This window comes from Hyla sarda, chromosome 10 (genome assembly GCF_029499605.1).
Source record: "Hyla sarda isolate aHylSar1 chromosome 10, aHylSar1.hap1, whole genome shotgun sequence".
Classification (NCBI taxonomy): Eukaryota; Metazoa; Chordata; class Amphibia; order Anura; family Hylidae; genus Hyla; species Hyla sarda.
The window spans coordinates 55,900,102-55,912,637 of record NC_079198.1 but is presented as its reverse complement, the minus strand read 5'-3'; the positions used below and the strand labels follow the sequence as shown (position 1 = coordinate 55,912,637).

General features: G+C 43.6%; 1 protein-coding gene across 2 annotated transcripts in view; it reads right to left on the bottom strand.

Moving 5' to 3' along the window:
* Window positions 1–12,536, bottom strand: part of LOC130294530 (carbonic anhydrase-related protein 10-like) — a 749,095-nt gene that overhangs the window by 526,626 nt on the left and 209,933 nt on the right. The gene's annotated exons all lie outside the window — the stretch shown is intronic.

Genomic DNA, 12,536 nt, shown 5'->3' with positions numbered 1-12,536 from the left:
CCAGAGCCCGCCGCAAAGCGGGATGGTCTTGCTGCGGCAGTAGCAACCAGGTCGTATCCACTAGCAACGGCTCTACCTCGCTGACTGCTGAGAAGGCGTGGGACAGAAGGACTAGGCAGAGGCAAGGTCAGACGTAGCAGAAGGTCGGGGGCAGGCGGCAAGGTTCGTAGTCAGGATGGGTAGCAGAAGTTCAGGTACACAGGCTTTGGACACACTAAACGCTTTCACTGGCACAAGGCAACAAGATCCGGCAAGGGAGTGCATGGGAGGAGGTCAGATAAAGCCAGGGAGCAGGTGGAAGCCAATTAAGCTAATTGGGCCAGGCACCAATCATTGGTGCACTGGCCCTTTAAGTCTCAGAGAGCTGGCGCGCGCGCGCCCTAGAGAGCGGAGCCGCGCGCGCCAGCACATGACAGCAGGGGACCGGGACGGGTAAGTGACCTGGGATGCGATTCGCGAGCGGGCGCGTCCCGCTGTGCGAATCGCATCCCCAACGGCCATGACAGTGCAGCGCTCCCGGTCAGCGGGACTGACCGGGGCGCTGCAGGGAAAAAGACGCCGTGAGCGCTCCGGGGAGGAGCGGGGACCCGGAGCGCTAGGCGTAACAGTACCCCCCCCCTTAGGTCTCCCCTTTTTTTTGTCCGGTAACTGCCTCCCTTGGAATGAGGACACCGGGAAAGAATGCGGGGCTTCCTCAACGGGAGGCAGTACAGCAGGAGTTGGAATGGGGAGGGAGGGCAGAGGGTGAAGTTTGGCACGGGGCAGGGAGACACAAGGACGGGAGCCATGAGGGGACACAGAGGCTTGCCTGATGGGACTGGGAGGGGGGGAGAGGCACTTCCTGTGGCAGGCAGAGTCCCAGTTCTTTATCTCCCCGGTGGTCCAATCAAGGGTGGGGGAATGAAGCCGGAGCCATGGCAGACCGAGGAGGACCTCAGAGGTACAGTTGGGGAGAATGAAGAACTCAATCCTTTCGTGGTGGGGTCCGATAGACATCAGGAGGGGTTCTGTGCGGTAACGCACGGTGCAGTCCAATCTGGCTCCGTTGACCGCGGAAATGTAGAGCGGCTTGACGAGACGGGTCACCGGGATGCTGAATTTATTAGCAAAGGACTCCAAAATAAAATTCCCGGAGGCACCAGAGTCCAAGCAGGCCACGGCTGAGATGGAGGAGTTGGCTGTAGGGGAAATCCGCACGGGCACCGTGAGACGTGGAGAAGAAGACTTAGAAGCAAAAGATGCCACACCCACGTGAGCTGGGTGCGTGCGTGCGTTTCCCAGGCGTGGAGGACGGATAGGGCAATCCACCAAGAAATGCTCAGTACTGGCACAGTACAGACAGAGATTTTCTTCTCTACGGCGATTCCTCTCTTCCTGGGTCAGGCGAGACCGATCCACTTGCATGGCCTCCTCGGCGGGAGGCCCAGGCGAAGACTGCAAAGGATGCTGTGGGAGAGGTGCCCAGAGATCTAAGTCTTTTTCCTGGCGGAGCTCTTGGTGTCGCTCAGAAAAACGCATGTCAATGCGGGTAGCCAAATGGATGAGTTCTTGGAGGTTGGCAGGAATCTCTCGTGCGGCCAGCACATCCTTGATGCGACTGGATAGGCCTTTTTTAAAGGTCGCGCAGAGAGCCTCATTATTCCAGGATAGTTCAGAAGCAAAAGTACGGAATTGTATGGCGTACTCGCCAACGGAAGAATTACCCTGGACCAGGTTCAGCAAGGCAGTCTCAGCAGAAGAGGCTCGGGCAGGTTCCTCAAAGACACTTCGGACTTCAGCAAAGAAGGACTGGACTGTGGCTGTGGCAGGATCATTGCGGTCCCAGAGCGGTGTGGCCCAAGACAAGGCCTTTCCTGAAAGAAGGCTTACTACGAACGCCACCTTAGACCGTTCTGTAGGAAACAAGTCTGACAACATCTCCATATGCAGGGAACACTGAGACAAAAATCCACGGCAGAGTCTGGAGTCCCCATCAAATTTGTCCGGCAGGGACAAGCGGAGGTTAGGAGCGGCCACTCGCTGCGGAGGAGGTGCAGGAGCTGGCGGAGGAGATGGTTGCTGCTGTAGCAGAGGCAGAATTTGCTGTAACATGGCGGTCAACTGCGACAGCTGCTGTCCTTGTTGGGCAATCTGCTGCGATTGCTGAGCGACCACCGTGGGAAGATCAGCGAGACTTGGCAGCGGCACCTCAGCGGGATCCATGGCCGGATCTACTGTCACGATTCGGCTTCCAGGTAGTGGATCCTCTGTGTCAGCGAGGGATTGGCGTGGACCGTGCTAGTGGACCGGTTCTAAGAGGCTACTGGTTTTCACCAGAGCCCGCCGCAAAGCGGGATGGTCTTGCTGCGGCAGTAGCAACCAGGTCGTATCCACTAGCAACGGCTCTACCTCGCTGACTGCTGAGAAGGCGTGGGACAGAAGGACTAGGCAGAGGCAAGGTCAGACGTAGCAGAAGGTCGGGGGCAGGCGGCAAGGTTCGTAGTCAGGATGGGTAGCAGAAGTTCAGGTACACAGGCTTTGGACACACTAAACGCTTTCACTGGCACAAGGCAACAAGATCCGGCAAGGGAGTGCATGGGAGGAGGTCAGATAAAGCCAGGGAGCAGGTGGAAGCCAATTAAGCTAATTGGGCCAGGCACCAATCATTGGTGCACTGGCCCTTTAAGTCTCAGAGAGCTGGCGCGCGCGCGCCCTAGAGAGCGGAGCCGCGCGCGCCAGCACATGACAGCAGGGGACCGGGACGGGTAAGTGAACTGGGATGCGATTCGCGAGCGGGCGCGTCCCGCTGTGCGAATCGCATCCCCAACGGCCATGACAGTGCAGCGCTCCCGGTCAGCGGGACTGACCGGGGCGCTGCAGGGAAAAAGACGCCGTGAGCGCTCCGGGGAGGAGCGGGGACCCGGAGCGCTAGGCGTAACAAAAACCTTGTGAAGACTTATAGAAAAGTTTGACCTCTGTCATTGCCAACAAAGGATATATAACAAATTATTGAGATTAACTTTTGTTATTGACCAATAACTCATTTTCCACCATAATTTGCTAATAAATTCTTAACAAATGATCATAGTTGAGGTATAGCTATGATGAAAATTACAAGCCTCTCTCATCTTTTTAAGTGGGAGAACTTGCCCAATTGGTGGCTGACTAAATACTTATTTTTGCCCCATTGCATGTATATCTATATATATATATATATATATATATATATATATATATATATATATATATATATATATAAAATAGCAACTCATGTCATATTAAAGGGCTTGACCCAAAAATTACAACACTCTCAGTCAGAACATGCAGAAGTTTTAAAGGGCATGTGTTTAAGCTAGAAACACCTTGGGACTGTTCAACATGTAAGTTTACATGTGTTTTACTACTAAATAAAGAGACAAAAGGTTTGTCCATTGAAGCTGGATCCTTCCTTTAGTTTTTGATTTGTTTGGGCTTGCTTGAGAATGATCCATGACCTTCTTATATATGTATATATACTAGAGGGTTCAAAACCTTTTATTTAATGAAGAGTAACTTTACATGACCCACGTGATCTCTGCTGCTCCCATGCCTAAGCTCCCTTTGTATCCCAACTGGTTTTTGTTCACTCGAATCCAGTCATAACATTGGACACATCTGACCGCAGAGGCTGTAGTGATCTCAGTGTCCATACATCCCATCTTTGCTGGATCCATGTGAATAAAAACAAGAAGGTGACAAGGAAGTGTGCATGGAAACAATAGGGGTTTGGTAAGGGGAGTGTACTGTTTTTTTTTTTTTTACTTTAGATTATTATGCCTCTGAGTTTTTTCCTGCAGATCTGCATGTAAGCAATATCCACAACAGTTCATTTTACTGTTTATTTTAACTTTGACATTAATGTAAATGAAGAAAATTTACAACAGATTAGTGACCAATATGTAAAAGAAATCAACATGATAGGAATTAAAAAATGTATCATTAGTCAATTTCCATTGAGAAAAAGGCTTCAGAATGTGGAAATGATGTGTTAAATCTCATCAATATACATACTATTTCCCAAGACTGCCACATGTAAACTTACCCAATACAAGTGTGATATTCAGATGCCTGCTAGGAGATTGATTCTTTTGGCATATAGCTGCACAATAGAAACTTAGGCACTGTACAATACATGTCTGAACGCCTGGATACTCTAAAGCTTGTTGTGAACCTAGTCTTAGTCCACCACTGCTAAAGGCTTGACAAGAGAGTTGGTACTTCTTCTTTCCACTGATAAAAAATACATAGGAATATGTCTAAAGCTATTTCTAGAGCAAGAAGTTATATTTAATATACAAGTGATTTCCTGACAAAACTAAATTAGACATGTGTAACATATGATTCTCCATTAAAAACCAGATTCCTGTTGTGATTGCTATGGCTGCATAATAAAGGAACAGAGCAAGTGCCAAGTTTGCTAGGCAATACCTGAATCTTTTGAGGCAGCTGCCTAGCAACTATATTGCATGCCAAAGGTGACCAGGCTGGTTTCTCACGTTATTATGGAGAACTACTTCACTTTTGAAGTACTGAGCTTATTGTGTGAATCTGATTTATTTAATCATTTTATTATTACAAACCTATATTAATATTATTATTACTATTATACAGTTGGACACGGAGGCGTATAGGTTCTGTATGGCATTCTGCAGAGCATTTGACCACAGATGTTGCAGATTGGCTTAGGTTGCCGAAGGTTGCTATATCTGGTGGGCCAAGGAAGTGTTGCAATTTGGTGGAGACATTCCTGGGAAACCCTTACTGTGTATGGGCAAGCATTAGCCTTTTAAAAAATGCCAGTGTGAAGCCCTGTCATGAGAAGCAACATTTGTGGAAGTACGATGTCCTACTCATATCACTGTGCTAGTGTCTCCCATAGCAATACTAGGGGTGAACAACTGTTGTATGTGAAGACTCTCCAGAGTCTTGTGGCAGCAATTGTAGCAATGTGTTTCTCCACAACAAAGGCAGGATTGAAGTGCTCACCACAAAGCCTCCATACAATCCGATTGTCAATGGATCTCAAACAGAACCTGGTTTTGTTACTAAAGAATATATGGTTCTAGTTTGTATCAGTCTAGGTTTCTTTTTTATGATACTACAAACCACTGCAAAAGACTACTGTAAACACATGGTAATGGTCCAGGCAGACAGAGACATTCACCCTGATGTACCAAGTGACATCCAACACCCCCAGTCAACAGTCGGTGGGTTCCTCAGACTCAGCCTTCAGTTGGCATGGCCCTCATGCTGTTGCTGCCACCTCCAGGCTCTGTTATTGTGCCACCATATGGCCTCCTCATGCTGATGCTGCCACCTCAGGGCTCTCTCATTGTGCTGCCATATGGTCTCCTCATGATGATGCTTCCAACTCCAAGCTCTGTCATTGTGCCACCATATGGTCTCCTCATGCTGATGCTGCCAGCTCTAGGCTCTCTGATTGTGCTGCTATATTGGTCTCCTCATGCTGATGTTGCCACCTCCAGGCTCTCTCATTGTGCCGCCACATGGTCTCCCCTTAACCGATGCTGCCACCTCCAGGCTCTCTCATTGTGCCGCCACATGGTCTCCCCTTAACTGATGCTGCCACCTCAGGGCTCTCTCATTGTGCTGCCATATGGTCTCCTCATGATGATGCTTCCAACTCCAAGCTCTGTCATTGTGCCGCCATATGGTCTCCTCATGCTGATGCTGCCAGCTCTAGGCTCTCTAATTGTGCTGCTATATTGGTCTCCTCATGCTGATGTTGCCACCTCCAGGCTCTCTCATTGTGCCGCCACATGGTCTCCCCTTAACCGATGCTGCCACCTCCAGGCTCTCTCATTGTGCCGCCACATGGTCTCCCCTTAACTGATGCTGCCACCTCCGGGCTCTGTCATTGTGTCGCCATATGGTCTCCTCATGCTGATGTTACAACCTCCAGGCTCTCTCATTGTGTTGCCATGGATACTGCAAAATATAATTAAGGTGCTGGTCCCCAGTTACAGAAATTCCTCTGAATTAGACCACAGGTAAGTATTCAGGACATGCATTAGCTAAAACTTAACTTTTCTTAGAATAAAATATATGGAGCCCAATGTTTTTTTTTTAAATCTAACAAAAGGAAAGGTGTGCAAAAAACACCATGTGCCACCTACACCACCAAGTATTGATGCGATGCAAAGACTTCTAAAATGTGGAAGGGAACAACGTAAGGTCCATTGTAACAGGTGGGGGTTAAGACTTCCTCTGTAATGCCCTACTCTCACACTATTAATTCCCTTCTTACTCGCCCTAAAAAGGGTGGCCCCACTCAGGAACATCTCCCTATATCCACCTAAAAACCTGCCATTTTCCAGGGTTTTTAGTTGGAAATAGGGAGAGGTTCCTGTGTGGGGCTGCCCTTTTTAGGGCAAGTAACACTTGCCAAAAATAATGGATTGAATGCAAAAAAAATGGTATTGGGAGGCGCTGCTCAGAGTATGGACATAAGAACAGACTCAGGCATAACAGGACAACAAATAGATTTATTGGTTATTGGGGACAATGAGTTTCAGCATGCCTTCCTCTGGTCCACTAATAGTTCTAAAAAAAACACAAATATATGTACAGAATGTTCCATAGTGATAAAATGTGGATAAAATTAAAACAGTAAGTAAACATTTTTTTTTTTTATAAAATATTTTTTGACTCATACTGTGTTTTTTTTTTAAATGAACTGGTGCAAGAAAGTTAAACAGATTTGTAAATTACTTCTTTTAAAAAATCTTAATCCTTTTGGTTCTTTTTAGCAGCTGTATGGTACAGAGGACATTCTTTCCCTTTTGAATTTATTTTCTGTGTTGTTCACAGTGCTCTCTGCTGATACCTCTGTCCATGTCAGGAACTGTCCAGAGCAACATAGGTTTGCTATGGGGATTTTCTCCTGCTCTGGACAGTTCCTGATACGGGCATCAGGTGTCAGCAGAGAGCACTGTGGCCAACACAAAAAGGAAATTCAAAAAATAACAATTTTACTCTGTAGCAAACAGCAGCTAATAAGTATTGAAAGGATTAAGATTTTTTAATAGAAGTAATTTACAAATCTGTATAACTTTCTGGCACCAGTTCATTTAAAAAAATAAATACATACGTTTTCCACTGAAGTAACCCTTTAAATACCATGCCTTTCCCCTAGAGAGCCATTCTCCTCTGAGGAAATGCATGTTGGGATCCACAATGATTTGCTCTGTATTATACTCACTTTGATAGGGTTTATTTTACTTGCTTTCCTTTCATGCAGTATATTAGATTTTATTTTGCTTTACTGTTATATTGTGCTGCACTATTATGATGCGGCACCAATACATTGGAGGCATGTTTTAATGTGGGGTATTTTAATGTGGGGTGTTGTGTCATTATTCAACAACCCTGCATTTGTGTATGGTTTGCTATACATGTTTTATTGCATTAACTATCTTTACGCATTTGACAGTATATATTCTGGCAGGGATTTAGCACTGAGTTTTAGTCTGTTTGTGTCCTAAATGATATTGTGTGATTATGTAGTAATAAAGCTTTTATCTTACAATTATCTGTGCAATTTTTTGGTGTTCACTGTAGAGATAAAACTAGCAGTAAATGATCTCTCACCAAGAGGTAAACTAAGAAAAAGTAGCCTTTGAGGGCCTTTTTATAGGGCAATGGGGGAAGCACTTGTATTTCCCTTTTGTTAACAGACCAAGCATTCAATCAGGCCGCACCTGTAATCCTCTTTATATCTGCCTTAGGCATTACTGCATAGTGAGTTTTGCATCAGTTCAGCATATCTACAGTATCTGTGTACATTATTATTATTATTTTTTTGTTGGTGAGTGCAACACAACCAAAAATCCACTGAAAATGTATGTGAATGCTGTAAGTGAAGCTGGCTTTACTAGATTTTACATACTGTAAATAGATTGGTGTTTAATGCAATATTCTAAAATGTAAGATATACCTTCCATATGCTTGTAGTCATCACACAAGGCAAACAAAAATAAAAACCCATAAATGGCTTAATTTACTCAATCAGTAACTTAAATAATATTCTGAACCCCAATTACTTTTAGACTTTTTTTTTATTAAAGGGTTATTCCGGGCAAAAACATTTTATCCCCTATCCAATGGATAGGGGATGAAATGTCTGATCGGGGGGGGTGGGCGCTGCTAAGACCCCCACGATCTCCCTGCAGCACCCGCATTCTATGCGGGTGCTGAATCTCCAGTTTCAGAAACCTCCGGGTTTCCCGGACTGGGAATGTGACGTCACACCACGCCCCCTCCATTCATGTCTACGCATAGAATGCGGGTGCTGCAGGGAGATCGCTGGGGTCTCAGCAGCGGGCCCCCGGTGATCAGACATCTTATCCCCTATCCTTTGGATAGGAGATAAAATGTTTTTTCCCGGAATACCCCTTTAACTTTAACAATTACTGTTTGTAATATTATAAATTCTTAAAATCCTTTTTGTTAACCTAAAAACAAATCACAGTGCAGTAAAATGACATCATTCAAGGTTTACATTACTTACTGATTGTCAAATGAAGTTTTAGATATTGAGAAATGCAACTGTGTAAGCTGGATTCCCTACTTAATAAAGTGTAAGATTTGAATAAATAGTTTTCATGCAATATAAATAATGTCTAATGTCTTCAAAGATACCTATCACTTTGAAGAACATCTGACATGTTATATTGAAGTTTTCATCAGTGGGGGTCTGGGTGCTGAGTGCTGTGGGCCATGTGGGCTCAGTATCACTTGGATTTATTGAAATGCTATAGACTTTCTATATCCTTTCTAAATGTCTGTACACTTCTAATGCCGCTCTCTGATCAGAGCGGTGGCATGTCGAGCAGAAACTAATCGGCACAGTCTCACCTGACTGCTTCTTCTCGCTGTTTTCTCTATTAATAGTGGCTTCATTAGGTTTTTTTTGTGATTCATATACATTTAGATTACATCCATTATATCTCCTTCTCTTTTAACCTCTCTTGGGTTATTCATATAGCATGATTGTGGCTCTATAGTAATATGGTGTTGTACAGAGATATTATATTGCACCAGTAGACGTTTATGAGTCTCTACAGTTCCTGTATGTCCTCATACAGAGGCTTTTTTCTTTAGTATTAAACCAGAATGTTACAAAAAATGTAGTGCTGAGAATATGCACCTCCCAGTCCTCTGATGGAGTGATGCTAACAGGTCTGGTCACATCTGTGGCCCACTAGACTTATGCATGGGGGTGTATTCTACTATCTCTCTTGGACATAGGTTTTGTAAATTTGCAAGCAGGTAGCCCAGCTTTATGGCCCAGTGGCTCATAAATAACTGGGTGCTGGTCCATTATTGTGGTTAAAGCTGAAACCTCATTGAACATCAAAGGCTAAGGCAATCCTGTGCTTCCTCTTGGAGGGTAACTTGGGGTTATTCCCAACACTTGATCATCTGTCTCTCCAGCTGGGCTTTAACTTGATTAAGTCAGCGGATGAGAGCCATACAGCTCTTGGAGGGTTCAGTTAGGGACAGCTCTTTAGGAGGCTCCTCAATTGAGACAATCTCCAGGAGAAAGAACTTGTCTCTGAACAGCCAGCTTGAAATTTCTGGTTTGTAAAACTCTTGAGGTCTCACAGTCATTGATTAATGTACATAACTTAAAGATTCAAAGGAGACAATGGCAACTCACCAATACCGATCAATATAGTCTTTATAGTCTCAGCGATATCCATGTGCAAATACAAACACTGAGGCGGGGAGCTGCCGAGCTGTTCAGCAGGAGTGAGGAGTCAGCGCGACAGCTGTTTCCTAGGTCACCACGTACTTCATCAGGCGTCTGACATCAGAGGATTCAGGTAAGGTTAAATCCCCTTTTGCCTCTCATTAATTAGGTTACACTCAAAAAGTAACACTCAAAGAAAACAAATAAATGAATACAACATTACAAAAAAGAACTTAAATCATTCCTATAATTAAGCCCCATAGGACCTAGAGGGTCTAATTTTAAAATCCACTTAGCTTCGCTCTGCAGGAGTAGGTTAATCTTATTTCCTCCTGCAGACGGCATATTAAAGGGGTATTCCAGGCCAAAACTTTTTTTTATATATCAACTGGCTCCGGAAAGTTAAACAGATTTGTAAATTACTTCTATTAAAAAATCTTAATCCTTCCAATAGTTATTAGCTTCTGAAGTTGAATTGCTGTTTTCTGTCTAACTGCTTTCTGATTACTCACGTCCCGGGAGCTGTCCAGCTCCTATGGGGATATTCTCCCATCATGCACAGCTCCCGGGACGTGACATCATCATTGAGCAGTTAGACAGAAAACTTCAGAAGCTAATAACTATTGGAAGGATTAAGATTTTTTAATAGAAGTGATTTACAAATCTGTTTAACTTTCCGGAGCCAGTTGATATATAAAAAAAAGTTTTTGCCTGGAATACCCCTTTAACTATTTCTAGCCCTGCAAACCTCAACACTGTCCCATCATTATTATGGGTTTCTTTCATGTGAGCTATTAGTCTGGGGGCACCATTTCCTGTTCTGAGGGAGTATAAATGCTCCCGAATTCTAATCTGTAGTTGCCTGACTGTCTGACAAGGACAGATTAAAACGTAAACCACATGAGTACTGCGGCATGTTACTAATCTAGTCTGAACATGGGTGTATCCACCCAATCTAACAACTTTTTTTGCTATGTTCAGACTGCAGTAATTGTATATACCGCATGGATAGTTACCTTTTGGAGCGATATCTGTTAACCAGTTGCTGTTTTCTTTTTTGTTTGTTGTCACAGTTTGTTTTAATTTGTCTCCTATTGTAATATTTTTTCTATGCGTTATTAAAGCTTTCACCATGTACCAGTTTCTTCTTATTGCGTTAGATATAATTTTGTTCATATTACTGTTGCCGAATGCAAAAGAGAATCTTTTTTTCGTTTTTATTTAGTTTACTTTTATTTTCTAGTAGTTTGTTTCTAGGGACGTTTTCTGCTTTTCTAAAGCCTTCTTCAATAATTTTTTGCTAAAATAATTGATGATAAATGGTAAGTTTCATTCCATACAAATGTATCTAACTGTTGCAGTAAATCACCAGTATCCTTCAAATATGTAGGGGTATATTTGAGGAGAGGTCTAAGTAACCAATCAGCATATTCAGATAACGCTTCGGTCACAGAGCCAATTCCTGCGACGATGGGTCGTCCCAGGGGTTGGCTCTGTGACTTGTGCATTGTAGGCAAAAAATACCATTTAGGGAATTTGGGGAAATCAGGTATAAGCCGTTCAGCAGTTTTATGGGAAACTAAACCCTTCTCAACTTGAATTCTTAAAAAAGACCGTAAGTTATTCAATATGCGTGGTGTAGGATTTGCATTCAAGACTTCATATGTTTCTTTGTTATTTAGTAAACGGTTACTTTCGAGAGCAATGTAATCAGAGGACATTACAACTGTACCTCCTCCCTTATCTGCCTTATTAATTTTCAGGTCTGGCCTATTTTTAACCATTTAAGGGCTCTTGTTTCACCTTCTGATATGTTGCTGTTCACACTAGGGTATATTAAGGATTTTACCTCTTTCACCACAGCTCTTCCAAACAGATGTATTGAACTGCCTGGTTGAACTTGTGGTGAAAATGTTAATTTATTACCTCCTTTAAAGTGTAACACTTCATATATATCAGGGGGGGGGGTCAGTGATTCTCTGTCTTCTGCTAATTCTGCTAACATTTTTGTGTAATTAATCTCTTCCTCTGAGAATGTGCTTACTGGGCTAAAACCGAGAGGCCCTATAATACTAGGGATTTCTCCTTCTAATGGCTCCCGTGTTGTAATATTTTTATTTTTACCCTCTTTAAAGAAAAATTTATGCAGATTGATTTTTCGTAATGCATAAAAAATCTATTCCAAATAGAACTGCATCGGATTCTTCATTCAGTCCAAAATTAAGTCCCTTCGCTAACAGAGAGATAAAGTCTTCAGATAGTGAAACCTATTGATTAATGTACCACTGGTGATAAAATGCAAGGCCTAGGAGGGTAACCAGTCAAGTCACTACATTCTTCCCCACTATTAGTGGTGGTTTCCACAAGGGCAGTGTGGTGCATCCCTGAAGAAACTACTGAGGTATTCTAGCATAAACCCGGAAATTGGCTAAGAAGCACATTCCTCCCAATTCCTATAAGGGGTTGCATTACAACCTGTGGCTGGACAAAATTGTGACATATAATAGGCCTCACAGGCCTAGTGTTCATGGAGGCATCTTTAATCCCCTGTGCATATACAGGGCAGAATCTTTAGTTTTAGGCTGCTTTCACACTGTAAAATACTCCCGTTAATAAACGCCCGTTATAAAATCCCAGGAGATCAGCAGTTAAACGGACGTTAGAAAATCCCATTATAGTCTATGGGATTTTTCTAATAGCCGTTTTAACCCGTTATCGTCCGTAATTAATAACGGCCTTTATTTTGTGATGGGCGAATGAACGGGAGAAATAGTGCATGCACCCGTCACAAAATAACGTACGT